Source organism: Hippopotamus amphibius, chromosome 5, assembly GCF_030028045.1.
Source record: "Hippopotamus amphibius kiboko isolate mHipAmp2 chromosome 5, mHipAmp2.hap2, whole genome shotgun sequence".
NCBI classification, from domain to species: domain Eukaryota; kingdom Metazoa; phylum Chordata; class Mammalia; order Artiodactyla; family Hippopotamidae; genus Hippopotamus; species Hippopotamus amphibius.
This window is the reverse complement of record NC_080190.1, coordinates 54,044,822-54,055,532: the sequence shown is the minus strand read 5'-3', so window position 1 is coordinate 54,055,532 and position 10,711 is coordinate 54,044,822. Positions and strand designations below refer to the sequence as shown.

General features: G+C 42.5%; 1 protein-coding gene across 3 annotated transcripts in view; it reads left to right on the top strand.

The window, feature by feature from the left end:
- The first annotated feature begins 1,093 nt into the window (after window positions 1–1,093).
- CCSER2 (coiled-coil serine rich protein 2) overlaps window positions 1,094–10,711 on the top strand; it is a 155,258-nt gene continuing 145,640 nt past the window's right edge. For 2 of the 3 annotated variants that reach the window (XM_057735102.1, XM_057735104.1), the window contains exon 1: window positions 1,094–1,323. The gene's annotated coding sequence lies outside the window, so the exon portion shown is untranslated. Of the gene's footprint in view, window positions 1,324–6,786; window positions 6,993–10,711 lie in introns of all 3 variants that reach the window. The other variant, XM_057735103.1, reaches the window with a different exon arrangement.

Sequence of the window (10,711 nt, the reverse complement as noted above, 5' to 3'; positions counted from 1 at the left end):
CATTGCTTCAAGCCCCACTGGTTACTGGGGCAACCTGAGCCTTGGGGTAAGTCGTCTGCTTGTTGGAAGTGAGAGTGGCCTCTTCCTGTCCAGACACACTAGGGCTTGTGTCTCATTCCTTCCCCTGCTTCCTGTTCATCCCCTCAGAGAAATTCCAAGCTATGCAAAACCGGCTTTTGAGGGTGGTGTCTTCCGCCTGTGGGGAGACGCTAAGGAAAGAGGCTGGAGGGGGGAGATGTGGAAATTAGGTGATTTTCCAATGTCTTCCCGCCCAGAGGGTCCACTATCCTTTGGGTGTCCCAGGCATGTTTGAGCTGTAGGTTGGTTCCCCTGCACCTGGAGATTTGGGACCTAGCTAGTGGGGATCAGGCAGTCCAACTCTAGGGCCATTCGAGTTGCTGCAACTGGCCTGATTTCATTCCTCTTACAGCTAATATTCCATTGTACATATGTAGCATATCTTCTTTATCCATTTTTTCCTTCCAATGACATTTAGGTTGATTCCAGGTCTAGGCTCTTGTAAACAGAGCTGCACTAAACATTGGGGTGCCTGTGTCTCGTGGATTTATGGTTCTCCCCAGATGTCCGCCTAGGAGTGGACATGCTGTATCCTCTGTAGCTCGATTGTTTAGACTTTTTAGGAAACGCCATACTGTTCTCCAGAGTGGCCATGAGCAATTCACATTCTCACCATCAGAGTTGCAGGGTTCACTTTTCTCCTCATCCTCTCCAGCATTTCTTATTTTTAGACTTTGTGACAATGGCCATTCTTACTGGTGCGAGGTGATATCTCTTTGCAGTGTCAATTTGCGTTTCCAGCATGTTTGGCTGGCCAAAAAGGCCTTATGGGTTTTTCCATAAGATATTAATTGGGCAGAGTCAGGGGGCAGAGACAAGGTCAGTGGCAGGGGGCGTGTCCCCCACTGGGGGCGTGGCCTGGGAAAGGCTGGTGAGGGAACGGGGCGGTGCCAGAGGTGGGCCGAGGCCAGAGCCCGGCGGCTGGGGAGGGCCCAAAGGCGGGGCCTAGCCTCGTGAGGCTCGCGCCTGCGCACGGCTTCGGTGGGGCGGGGCTGCGCGCGCGCGGTGCGCGGGGCCCCGGAGGGCGGAGTCCAGGCGGACGCCGGCCGAGGGAGGGGGCGCGGTGGCTCCGGAGTCCGGCGCTCCCTCAGGCCGGGGACTGATGCTGGCTGTTGCGGGTCGGGTGGCGGGGCGGGTGGGGATGTGATGGACGGCCCCTCGCCTCGGCTGCTGTCCTTGGGCCTGTAGGTCGCTGGGCGACCCTGAGCCGGGCCGCGGCGGAGGAGGCAGCGCGACCTCCGCAAGGTGAGAACCGGGGTCCGGGCGGGAGCCGGGGCCGGAGTCGGGGCGGGGCGAGCGCTCGCGGCAGCCCTGGGCAGGGGGCGCGGTCCGGGGCCCGGGGCCCGGGTCAGGCGCCGGCGGTGGGGCCGTGGCGTCCTCCTGTCTCCTGCCCTCCGGAGTGACCCTTTGGAGCCCCCGCGAGCCGCCTGAGGCCGGGCAGGCGTGGAGCGGGGAGCGGGGAGGTCGGACGCCCCTCGCCCCGGGGCTGTGACAGGCGCATCGGGGGCCTTGGGCCGTTGCGGCTGCGGCCCTTCTCTCAGGAGAAATCAGGGCGAGGCCGAGATACCCAGTGATTTCAGAGCCAGGATGCTTGTGAGGGTTAATAGGGGAAAGTACCGGGGTGCCCCGAATGACTGTGTGTTTTTTTTTTTCTCTTTTCTTTTTTTTAAATTACTGGACCCAAACAAAGACACACCCTGAAACACATGCTGAGAGAAAACTTTGGTGGACCACACCATTGCCATAGGTTCCGATGCTTCTTCCCTCTCCTTTTTAGACACCTGCTGTTTTTATACATGTATATATATTTTAATACACCTACTTTTTTTTGTCAGGCAAAGGGAGAATGACTCTTTTGAGGGAGCATTTGACAGCTAAACTTGAGTTTGAGTTTCAAATTGCAAATTCATCTTTGTAGGCTACCCAGCCAGTTAGGCTTGCTGTTCCTAGACTAGGCCTGAACAGTGTGGAAATTACTGATGCAGGGACTCTTGGTAGTCCCAGACTAGAATGTCTATGTTTCACTCACGTTGGTGAGATAAATGGAGCTAAGGCTTTTCAAAATAACCTTTTGAAAGGCATTCCTTTTGTTCTTTTTTCCCTGAGCATTAGTATATTAATGGAACATATTAATTTTGCCAGCTTTTTTTTTTTTTTCTTCCTTAAGCATCATCCTTTAGACTAAAGAGAGTTTGGTTGTGGCACCTGTTCTTTAAGATTTAAGGAATCTTGCCTTCTGCAAAAGATAGTCACAAAAAACATGTCATCTGTAATCGATATATGTATTATAAGGATTTAAACATTTCTGATGTTTTGCCTGAAGTCAGTTTTAGACGTTATTACTGTTTGCCTCTCTTAATTTATTACTTAGTATCTTTAGTATTTTCTTATTTGCTTGTTTTCTTTAGTGTTGTCAACAACACTGATGTCAAGTAATCTTTAGATAAACACACACTTTCTGGAACCCTCTAGCTGTAATTCATACTGTTTTACTTCAGTGTTGTATTCATATGCCATAGTAAGAAACTGCTAGAAGCCATCCTGAATGCAATGAAACAATTTATTCTTCCTTTCCACATCCAGACCTGCATTTTCTGTTTGTTGTCTTGACTCAAGCTTGGGGAAGAAGGGGGACTTCGATTTCATGTTTAAAAGTCCATCAGTGACTCTTCATAATCTGTATTTGATAAAAGTCAGAGTTCTTCACAATTTCTGGTACTTATCTCTGTTTCTAATTTCATCTTCTACCATTTTGCCTGCCCTCTCTGTAGAAAGACTACTTCGAGTTCTCTGAAGATGTCATCTTCCTTTGTGGTTTTTACACTGTTGCCTCTATTGAGAATTCTTCTCTATCTAGTAAACAACTTGCCTTTCAGGACCCTACCAAACTATCACCTCTGAGTCTTGTCCAGACATCTCATTCCACTTGTCTCCACTGATCCATTAGTACGTTGTACATTCTGCAGTTAGTACTTGTCGGTTAGTAGTTAATGAATTATTAATATGTCTGTGTCCACCAGACTTTTGGGCTTCTTAAGGGAAAAGACTTTGGCAACTCTAACACATACTGTTGTAGGGCACAGGTGCTCACAAACTGTTTACTGAATGAATTTTTGAGGAATGCTTCTAATCTTGAATATGGCTTATAGGCAAAGTATGTTAACTACCTCTTTCCATGTTAGAAAACTTAGAAGTGACTGCACAAGGTACTTTAAAATTTCCAAGAATAAAGTCAAAATTGTTGTTGCTGGTTAGGAATGAAACCCCACTTATGACAGAAAAAAACCAATATGTTTTATGACACAAAAATAAAAACAGTATGGCCAGTAAATATAGCTACGTCTTTAATTTAGGACTTTAAGGCAAACAAATTTGCCCAAGGTCATGCAGGTAGAAAGGGACGGAGCTGGGGTACAGTCCAGGTCTTTTGACCATCTGTGTCCTTGCCCCCAGTTTCCTAAGTCTTGTTTTACAATCAGAGTGGGAGGTTTTCAGAGTTGGGCATATATTGATTAAGGAGGTCTCTTAGTAGAATGTTGAAAGAATTAATAGATTATTTGTTTCAACTTTTAAAATTTTACCCATTAAACAACTAAAAGCCCCAAAGAGTAAGAAACTTACCTGAAGTTACTTAGAGTCACTTGTATCCCACATCTCCTGACATCATGCTTGCATATTTTTCATTATTCCGTGGTGCTTTGGGGGAAAATGAGGAAGTTGCCAGTTTTCAGAGGGAGAGCAAATCAGCTTCCACTTTCAGCTTCCTTGACTGCTTAGCTGCCTGCCACTCGTAGGATTTTAGAGCCCTTGAGGCTAAGAAACATGATGATTCTTTGGGGATATAGGAGAAACCTAACCTTCACTATTCCGTTCGTGTGGAGTGTTTTTGACCTCGTTGCTGGATAGAGTGCCCCATAATAAGTGGCTTCTGCTTACCATATGGAGACCCCACATGCAGTTACATTTTGATGGTAAAATGAGATTTAATAAGATAAGGTTACAGCTGGCTAATAGCATGGCTAAAATTACGTGTATGGCTAGTTTGTATGAGAAGAGTCTATCTGATTAATCCTATGTGATAGGTTTTTTTGGGAAAGAAAAATTGTGGTTTTATGCCTTTGAAAAGTTAGTTTTGAAATGTGTACTGACTATGGTAGGCCTGATCAATTCCAACAGACCACTTAATGGTCAAAGTTACAAAAAAAAATCAAAATAAACTTCAAACTTTTTCTCATTTGTCTCATCGTATATGCATGATTTTGTACTGTAATGAAAGCATAAATATAGTGTTCAGTATTTGCTTTCATACTTAATGTTTTCTTATTGCTATAGTTTTTATACATTTAAATTATTATACAGTGTTACAGTGAGTTGATTTATTTACTTATTTATAATAATTGGGCATCTAAGCTGCTTCCCGTTTTTCACAGAATGCAGTTAATGTGTAGATGTCCTTTGTTTTGCTTCTTTCCCTTAGGCTAAAGCCCCAGGAGGGGAATTATACAGTCAAGGGTATGAAGGTTTTTGTCATTTTTGAAGAATATTGCCAGGTTTATTTCTGAAAGGTAGTATTTATTTATACTGCTTCCAGCAGTTTGGTTGACCAGTTTTATCTTTTACTTTTACAGGCTTTTGTTTTTAACTGTTGCTGTTTTTTTTTTTTAATATGTGGGTATAAGGGTACCTACTGTCTAACATCACTATTCACGAGAGAAAAGGAAATGCAGTATTTTTCTTATTTTATTTTCTCCTTTGAATGAATTGTTTGTTCTTAGCCCATAAATTTACTGGAATCTTGTTACCAATTTTCATTAGCACCTAGCATCATAAATATGTTATCCTCTTGAAATATGTTTGTGATCTGTTTATTTTTGTTTTTTATTGTTGTAGATTTTATAGTTTTAAAATGATTAAAATCATTGACTTAATTTTTGTGTGTGATTTCATCTTTTGATTGTGAGGTCTGAAAACAAAAGACACTCCACCATCTGATGCATATTTTTATTTTCTTAAGCTTTTAGAGTTTGTTTTGCTATATGTATATATCTTTAACAATAATATATGCAATTGAGTTTGCTTTTAATTTATGTGGATTTTATACTATAAGAGAATCACATTGTTATAAATATCTAAGTGAATTTCCATTGGTAAACTTCTTCCTTTTTTCTTCTTGAACAGGAAACAAAACAAAATGAAACTAACCTAGTTTTGTTTTGTTTATAAATGGGTACTTGTTTTTTAATAAATTTTAGTAAATTTAGACCAAAAATTTCATGAAAGGAGTATTTTGGTTAATTGAAGTTTTTGTTGGTTCAGGATTAACTAGAAGATCATTTCTGATTTAACTTTTATTGTTAACCATTCTAAAATATATGAAAGTAAAACCTTGGTTATCTTGTTCCTTTGGAAGTAAGACATTCTAGATAGATGAGACAACCCTGGCAAAACAGTTAACGTTGATTGAGTGCTGGGTACTTTGCTGGTATTTGGATAGATTTTCTTACCTAATCCTCATAGTGACCCTAAGATGTAGATTCTTTTCATATCCTCATTATGCAAATGAGAAAGAGAGGTGAGGTGACCTGCCAAAGGTAACACAGCTAGTAAGCATTGGAACTAGAACTCAAACAGTCTGCCTGCTTTTAAAGGGCTCTATTTGAAAAGTATATTATCTTATTTTCTCTGCTAAGGATTTGAACTTTATCTCTTAGGTACTGGAAAAATATTAAATGTTTCAAAGCAAGGGGATGATATAGTATGTTATATCTTTTAGGGAGATGGCTGATGTGGCGATGTGCAAATATATTGAATTGTGTTTCTGATAGGAAGTGGTCGAAATAAGTCTAATGAGAAATGAAAACTGAACTGCAAGTTGGAATTGGAGGTCAGAGGGTGTTATGGAAAGATACAGGGCTTAGTAACTGATAAGAGAGTGGGAAGCTGGAGTGTTGATTTGGACGTTATTGAGCAGGGTAATGACAGATGAATATGCGCTCACAGCACTTTGTTCTATTTCTTTCATAGCATTGACTGTGATTTATTGTACCTAACTTAGTGACACATCTACCTCCCTCACTGGGTTATGTACTTGTCAAGGACAGTGACTGAGTAGAAGGCATTAGCTAATACAGGATGAGCTAATATAGGAAGATGGCGAGACTGAACTGGGGGTAGGAAACACCAAATCACCAAACTCAAAAAGTGGCAGGAGGAAGAGAAGCTCTAGAGAATGACAGCTGTCAGAGAGAAGGGGGAAGAGCCATCAGTGCAGGATTAGAAGAGGAGTGTTAAGGAGAGGGAAGTATTAGTACAGAAGTAAACACAGAATGCCATCTCAGGCTACAGTTGTGGTTGGTGTGCCCTACTTTGATTTGCTGATGGCCAGTGGCTGTATGGAGTTAAATCATCTTTCCTTTGTTACTGACCTTCCCCCTCACCAACTCCCCCAGTACCTTTCTCAGAGTATCTGTGCCCTCTTTTAGCTTCTTCCATCTGCTTGCTACAGGTGCTGATGCTGGGGCGTGACTCAGCCTATAGAGAGCAACCAGTCAGAACGTTCCTTTCTTTTTAAGTGAATTACCAATCAGGAGTATGATAGGTGTAATCTCTGAGTTTTCAGCTCTTCTTTGCCGAGTTGATTGCCTTTGAATGCCCCCAGAATTACCTCTCTGACTTCTTTTTTTTTTTTTTTTTGGCGCACGGGCTTAGTTGCTCCGCGGCATGTGGGATCTTCCTGGAGCAGGGACCGAACCCATGTCCTCTACATTGGCAGGCGGATTCCCAACCACTGCGCCACCTAGGAAGCCCACCTCTCTGACTTCTAATTGGTTATTTTGAGATTTGGAGCCATTGAGAAGCCAGAGGATTCTTAAAGGCTGCATCCGTGAAAGATTTTCACCTTTTCGTGTTGATCAGTAAGTTTGAAAATATTCAGGTCATCTTTGAGGATTGTTGATCTTAAAAGTGCCCCAGGACCATCATTCCAAATTAAGAATCTCTGTTCTCTTTGTATAGTTGTCATTATCTATGGTGTGGGAACTTGTTTTAAATTTCCTTGGTCAGTTCCTAACTTACTTGGTGTGTCTGTTTTTTGGAGAGTCACTTAGAAAAGGAATTTGTGCATGATTTCTTCTGCTACCATTTGCTTCAGAGCATCCTTTCCTTCACTGTCTGCATTGTCCTTCCTCGTATTCATCTGCCCAGTTTCTGTACTTGTAAGTAGAATAGGAAGGGGGAAGGAAAAAACGTGGATAATTATTTCTGTCTCCCACCTTTCAATAGTTGTTACCACTCTTCCCTCTCCCATTACTGCTCCCAGCTACCCATTTTGGCATGGTCTCCTGCCCCATCTCTTCAATTCTGTGTGTGGTAATGGGAGATGCAAGACAGCTCTTTAGCTGAGGAAAGCTGGATTTCTCAGGGTCTTGGTTCTTCTGTTAGCTCTGTTTTGGTGTCATATTGAAGAGCCCAGGTGACATCTTATATCTTAACACATGCTTTCTATTCCCGGCAATCTACCTCTCTTTAAAATGGAAAAAATTAAATCCAGGTCCTGTTTCTTTGAATTCTCCCTCTCTCTCTCTCTCTATCTCTCTGTCTCTCTCTGTCTCTCTCTCTCTCTCTTACTCACACACACACACACACACACACACACACACACGCACGCACGCACGCGCGTCAAGGACCACAGTCTTTTGATGATGGAGTCCCTAGTGGATACACTAGAGACAATGAAGATAGGCAGACACCAGAAGGTACTCTGAATTGTTGTTGTCATTATATTAATGATATTTGGTTGCAGCCTGAGTGCTTTGGGGAAATTTGAGAGCTTTCTCTGACCATTAACACTTGGCAGCCAGTGTTAGGGTTGGGAGTTACAATTTTCTCAGAAGACCATAGCTTAGGAAAGCAGGAACTATTCATAACAGCTATTTAAGTATGTAGAATGGGTCTGGTGATATTTTGGTCTGACTTGGTAGGCCAGCTTACAGGAAACATATCCAGGTGGTATTTCTTTACAGGGAACAGGGAGGCAGCGATGGCCATTTCTTCTTTCCTTTATTTTTATTAAAAAAAAAATTTTTTTTTTTAAATTTACTTATTTATTTATTTTATTGGCGCTGTTGGGTCTTTTTTTTTTTTTTGCGGGCTTTCTTTAGTTGTGGTGAGTGGGGGCTACTCTTCGTTGTGGTGCACCGGCTCCTCATTGCCGCGGCTTCTCTTGTTGTGGAGCACGGGCTCTAGGCGTGTGGGCTTCAGTAGTTGCAGCACATGGGCTCAATAGTTGTGGCTCATGGGCTCTAAAGCACAGGCTCAATAGTTGTGGCACACGGGCTTAGTTGCTCCGCGGCATGTGGGATCTTCCTGGAGCAGGGATCAAACCTGTGTCCCATGCATTGGCAGGCGGATTCTTAACCATTGCGCCACATAGGAAGCCCTTTATTTAAAAATTTTATTTCAAGCTTATTTTCTTTAAGGTAGTCTGGACTTGTCAGCCCTTATTTATTATTGGCATCAGCTAGAGTTGTAGACTTGGCCATTGTTGTGGCCATTTTTGCAGTTGACATTTTTTCAGAACTTGAGGATTTCTACACTGTACGTTTTCTCAACCCAGGCTTTGAGACCAGATCCTGAATCTGGATTTTCCTCATTTGTGCCATCTATCCATTCGACAAATACCAGCTGGGCACTTGCCAGTAATGGTGCAGCAAAGAAAATACATTTTCTGACCTTGCGGAACTTATATTTTAATAACAAGATTCAGAAAATAAACAAGTATGTATGTAATACGTCAGCTCTTATAGTGTGGAAAAAAACAAGGCAGAATAAGGTAGAAAGAACACACGGGGGGATGCTGCTGTTTTATATAAGGTGGCTGGAGGGGGCTGCATTGATGAGTGGTGAGCAGAGATGTGGAAGAAGTGAGATTGAGATCTACTTTGTGCAGATATGAGGGGAGAGCGTTTGAGGAAGATGGGATAAGAGTGCAGATGTCTTTTGTCTGAAGCATGCTTGTCCTATTTGAGGAGTAGTAAGTAGATCATTGGAGGCCTCGGAATGATTGGTGGAAGATGAGGCCAGAGAGGTGGGGGAGGGGGCCAAGGGGATGGTAGTGGAAGTACTAAATAGATTGTATACGGCCTTATAGGCCAGTAGAACTTTTCGGCTTTTACCCTGAACATGGGAAGCTATTGATGGATTTTGACTTGTTTTAAATAGACCTCTCAACTGCTCTGTAGAGAATGTCAAAGGCGGGGCGTGATGGGATAACGCCGCAGGCTTCAGCAGTCATCCTGGGTGGGAGGGTGGGAGGCGATGATGATTTTAGGCAGGGCTGGGAGACGCGCTCACACGCGGTATACAGTGCATTCTGAAGGCAGAGCCAGCAGAATCTGATGGTGGATTCGATGTGGGTTGTAGGTTTTGACCTGAACAACTGAAAGAATGGGGTTGCTGTTTACTGGGAAGGGGAGGCCTGCAGGAGAAGCAGGTTTTAGGGGGAAGTAATGAGTTCAATTTTGGATATGTTAGCAGTCCAAGTGGAGATACTGTCTAGACAGCTGGGTATACATGAGTCTGCAGTTCAGGTCAGAGGAGGGGCTGGGGATATAAATTTACAGTCATCGGTATAGAGATAGTATTTAATACCATTAGAACTGATTAAGATCATCTAGGGAATGAGTGTGACTGTAGAGGTCAGAGACTTTGCCTTCGGGTCCTGTAATGCTAACAGAGAGGGACTGGGAGAGGGAGAGTTAGTGCTAGAGCTAAAAAAGGAGAGTAAGTAGTACCCTCCAATGGAGAAGGATTAAGAGCGAGTGGTATCCCTGAAGCCAAGTGAAATGTTTTAGGAAGGAAGTGAGTGATCAGTTCTGTTGGCTGCTATTAGATCGAGGACTAAGGTGTGACTTACATTTAACAATATGAAATCATTGGTGGTGGGAATTCCCTGGCGGTCCAGTGGTTAGGACTCCACGCTTCCACTGCAGGGGTCATGGGTTTGATCCCTGGTCAGGGAAGTAAGATCCTGCATGCCTCTTGGCACAGCCAAAAAAAAAAAAAGAAAAAGGTAAAGAAAATCATTGGTGACCTTAAGTTGTTCATGGTGAATTAATGGAGATGAAAACTTGATTGGAGAGGGTTTAAGAGGGACCTGTAGGAGAGGAATTGGAGACAGCCAATTCTTTCAAGGAGTTTCAACTGAAACAGAGGAAAAATGGTGACAACTGGAGGGGATGTGGAATCAAGGAATTTTTATTTTTTCTAAAGATTGGTGCTTTTCTATTATATTTGTATAGATAAAAAGTATTTGTAGCTGATGGAATGACGCAGTAAAGAGAAAAAAAAATACAGGAGCCATTTCTTTGAAAAACAGATGAAATTAAATTTATCCTAATCTGTGCTCCTAAGGTCTATCATTATCATATATGTGTCCTATTTTTTTTTCAAATGAATACAGTGGCTAGTGGAGAGAGGTATTAAAGAACATCCCCCCCAATTTGGTGATTTTCCTCAGTTCAAAACTGTAGCTTTTATATGTGGGTAACAAAAATTTTAATGAATTATTAGGAATCTGTTAAATAATCTTTGTTTTTGTTGTTGTTGTTATTGACCAGTTTTTCTCTGTTAACTT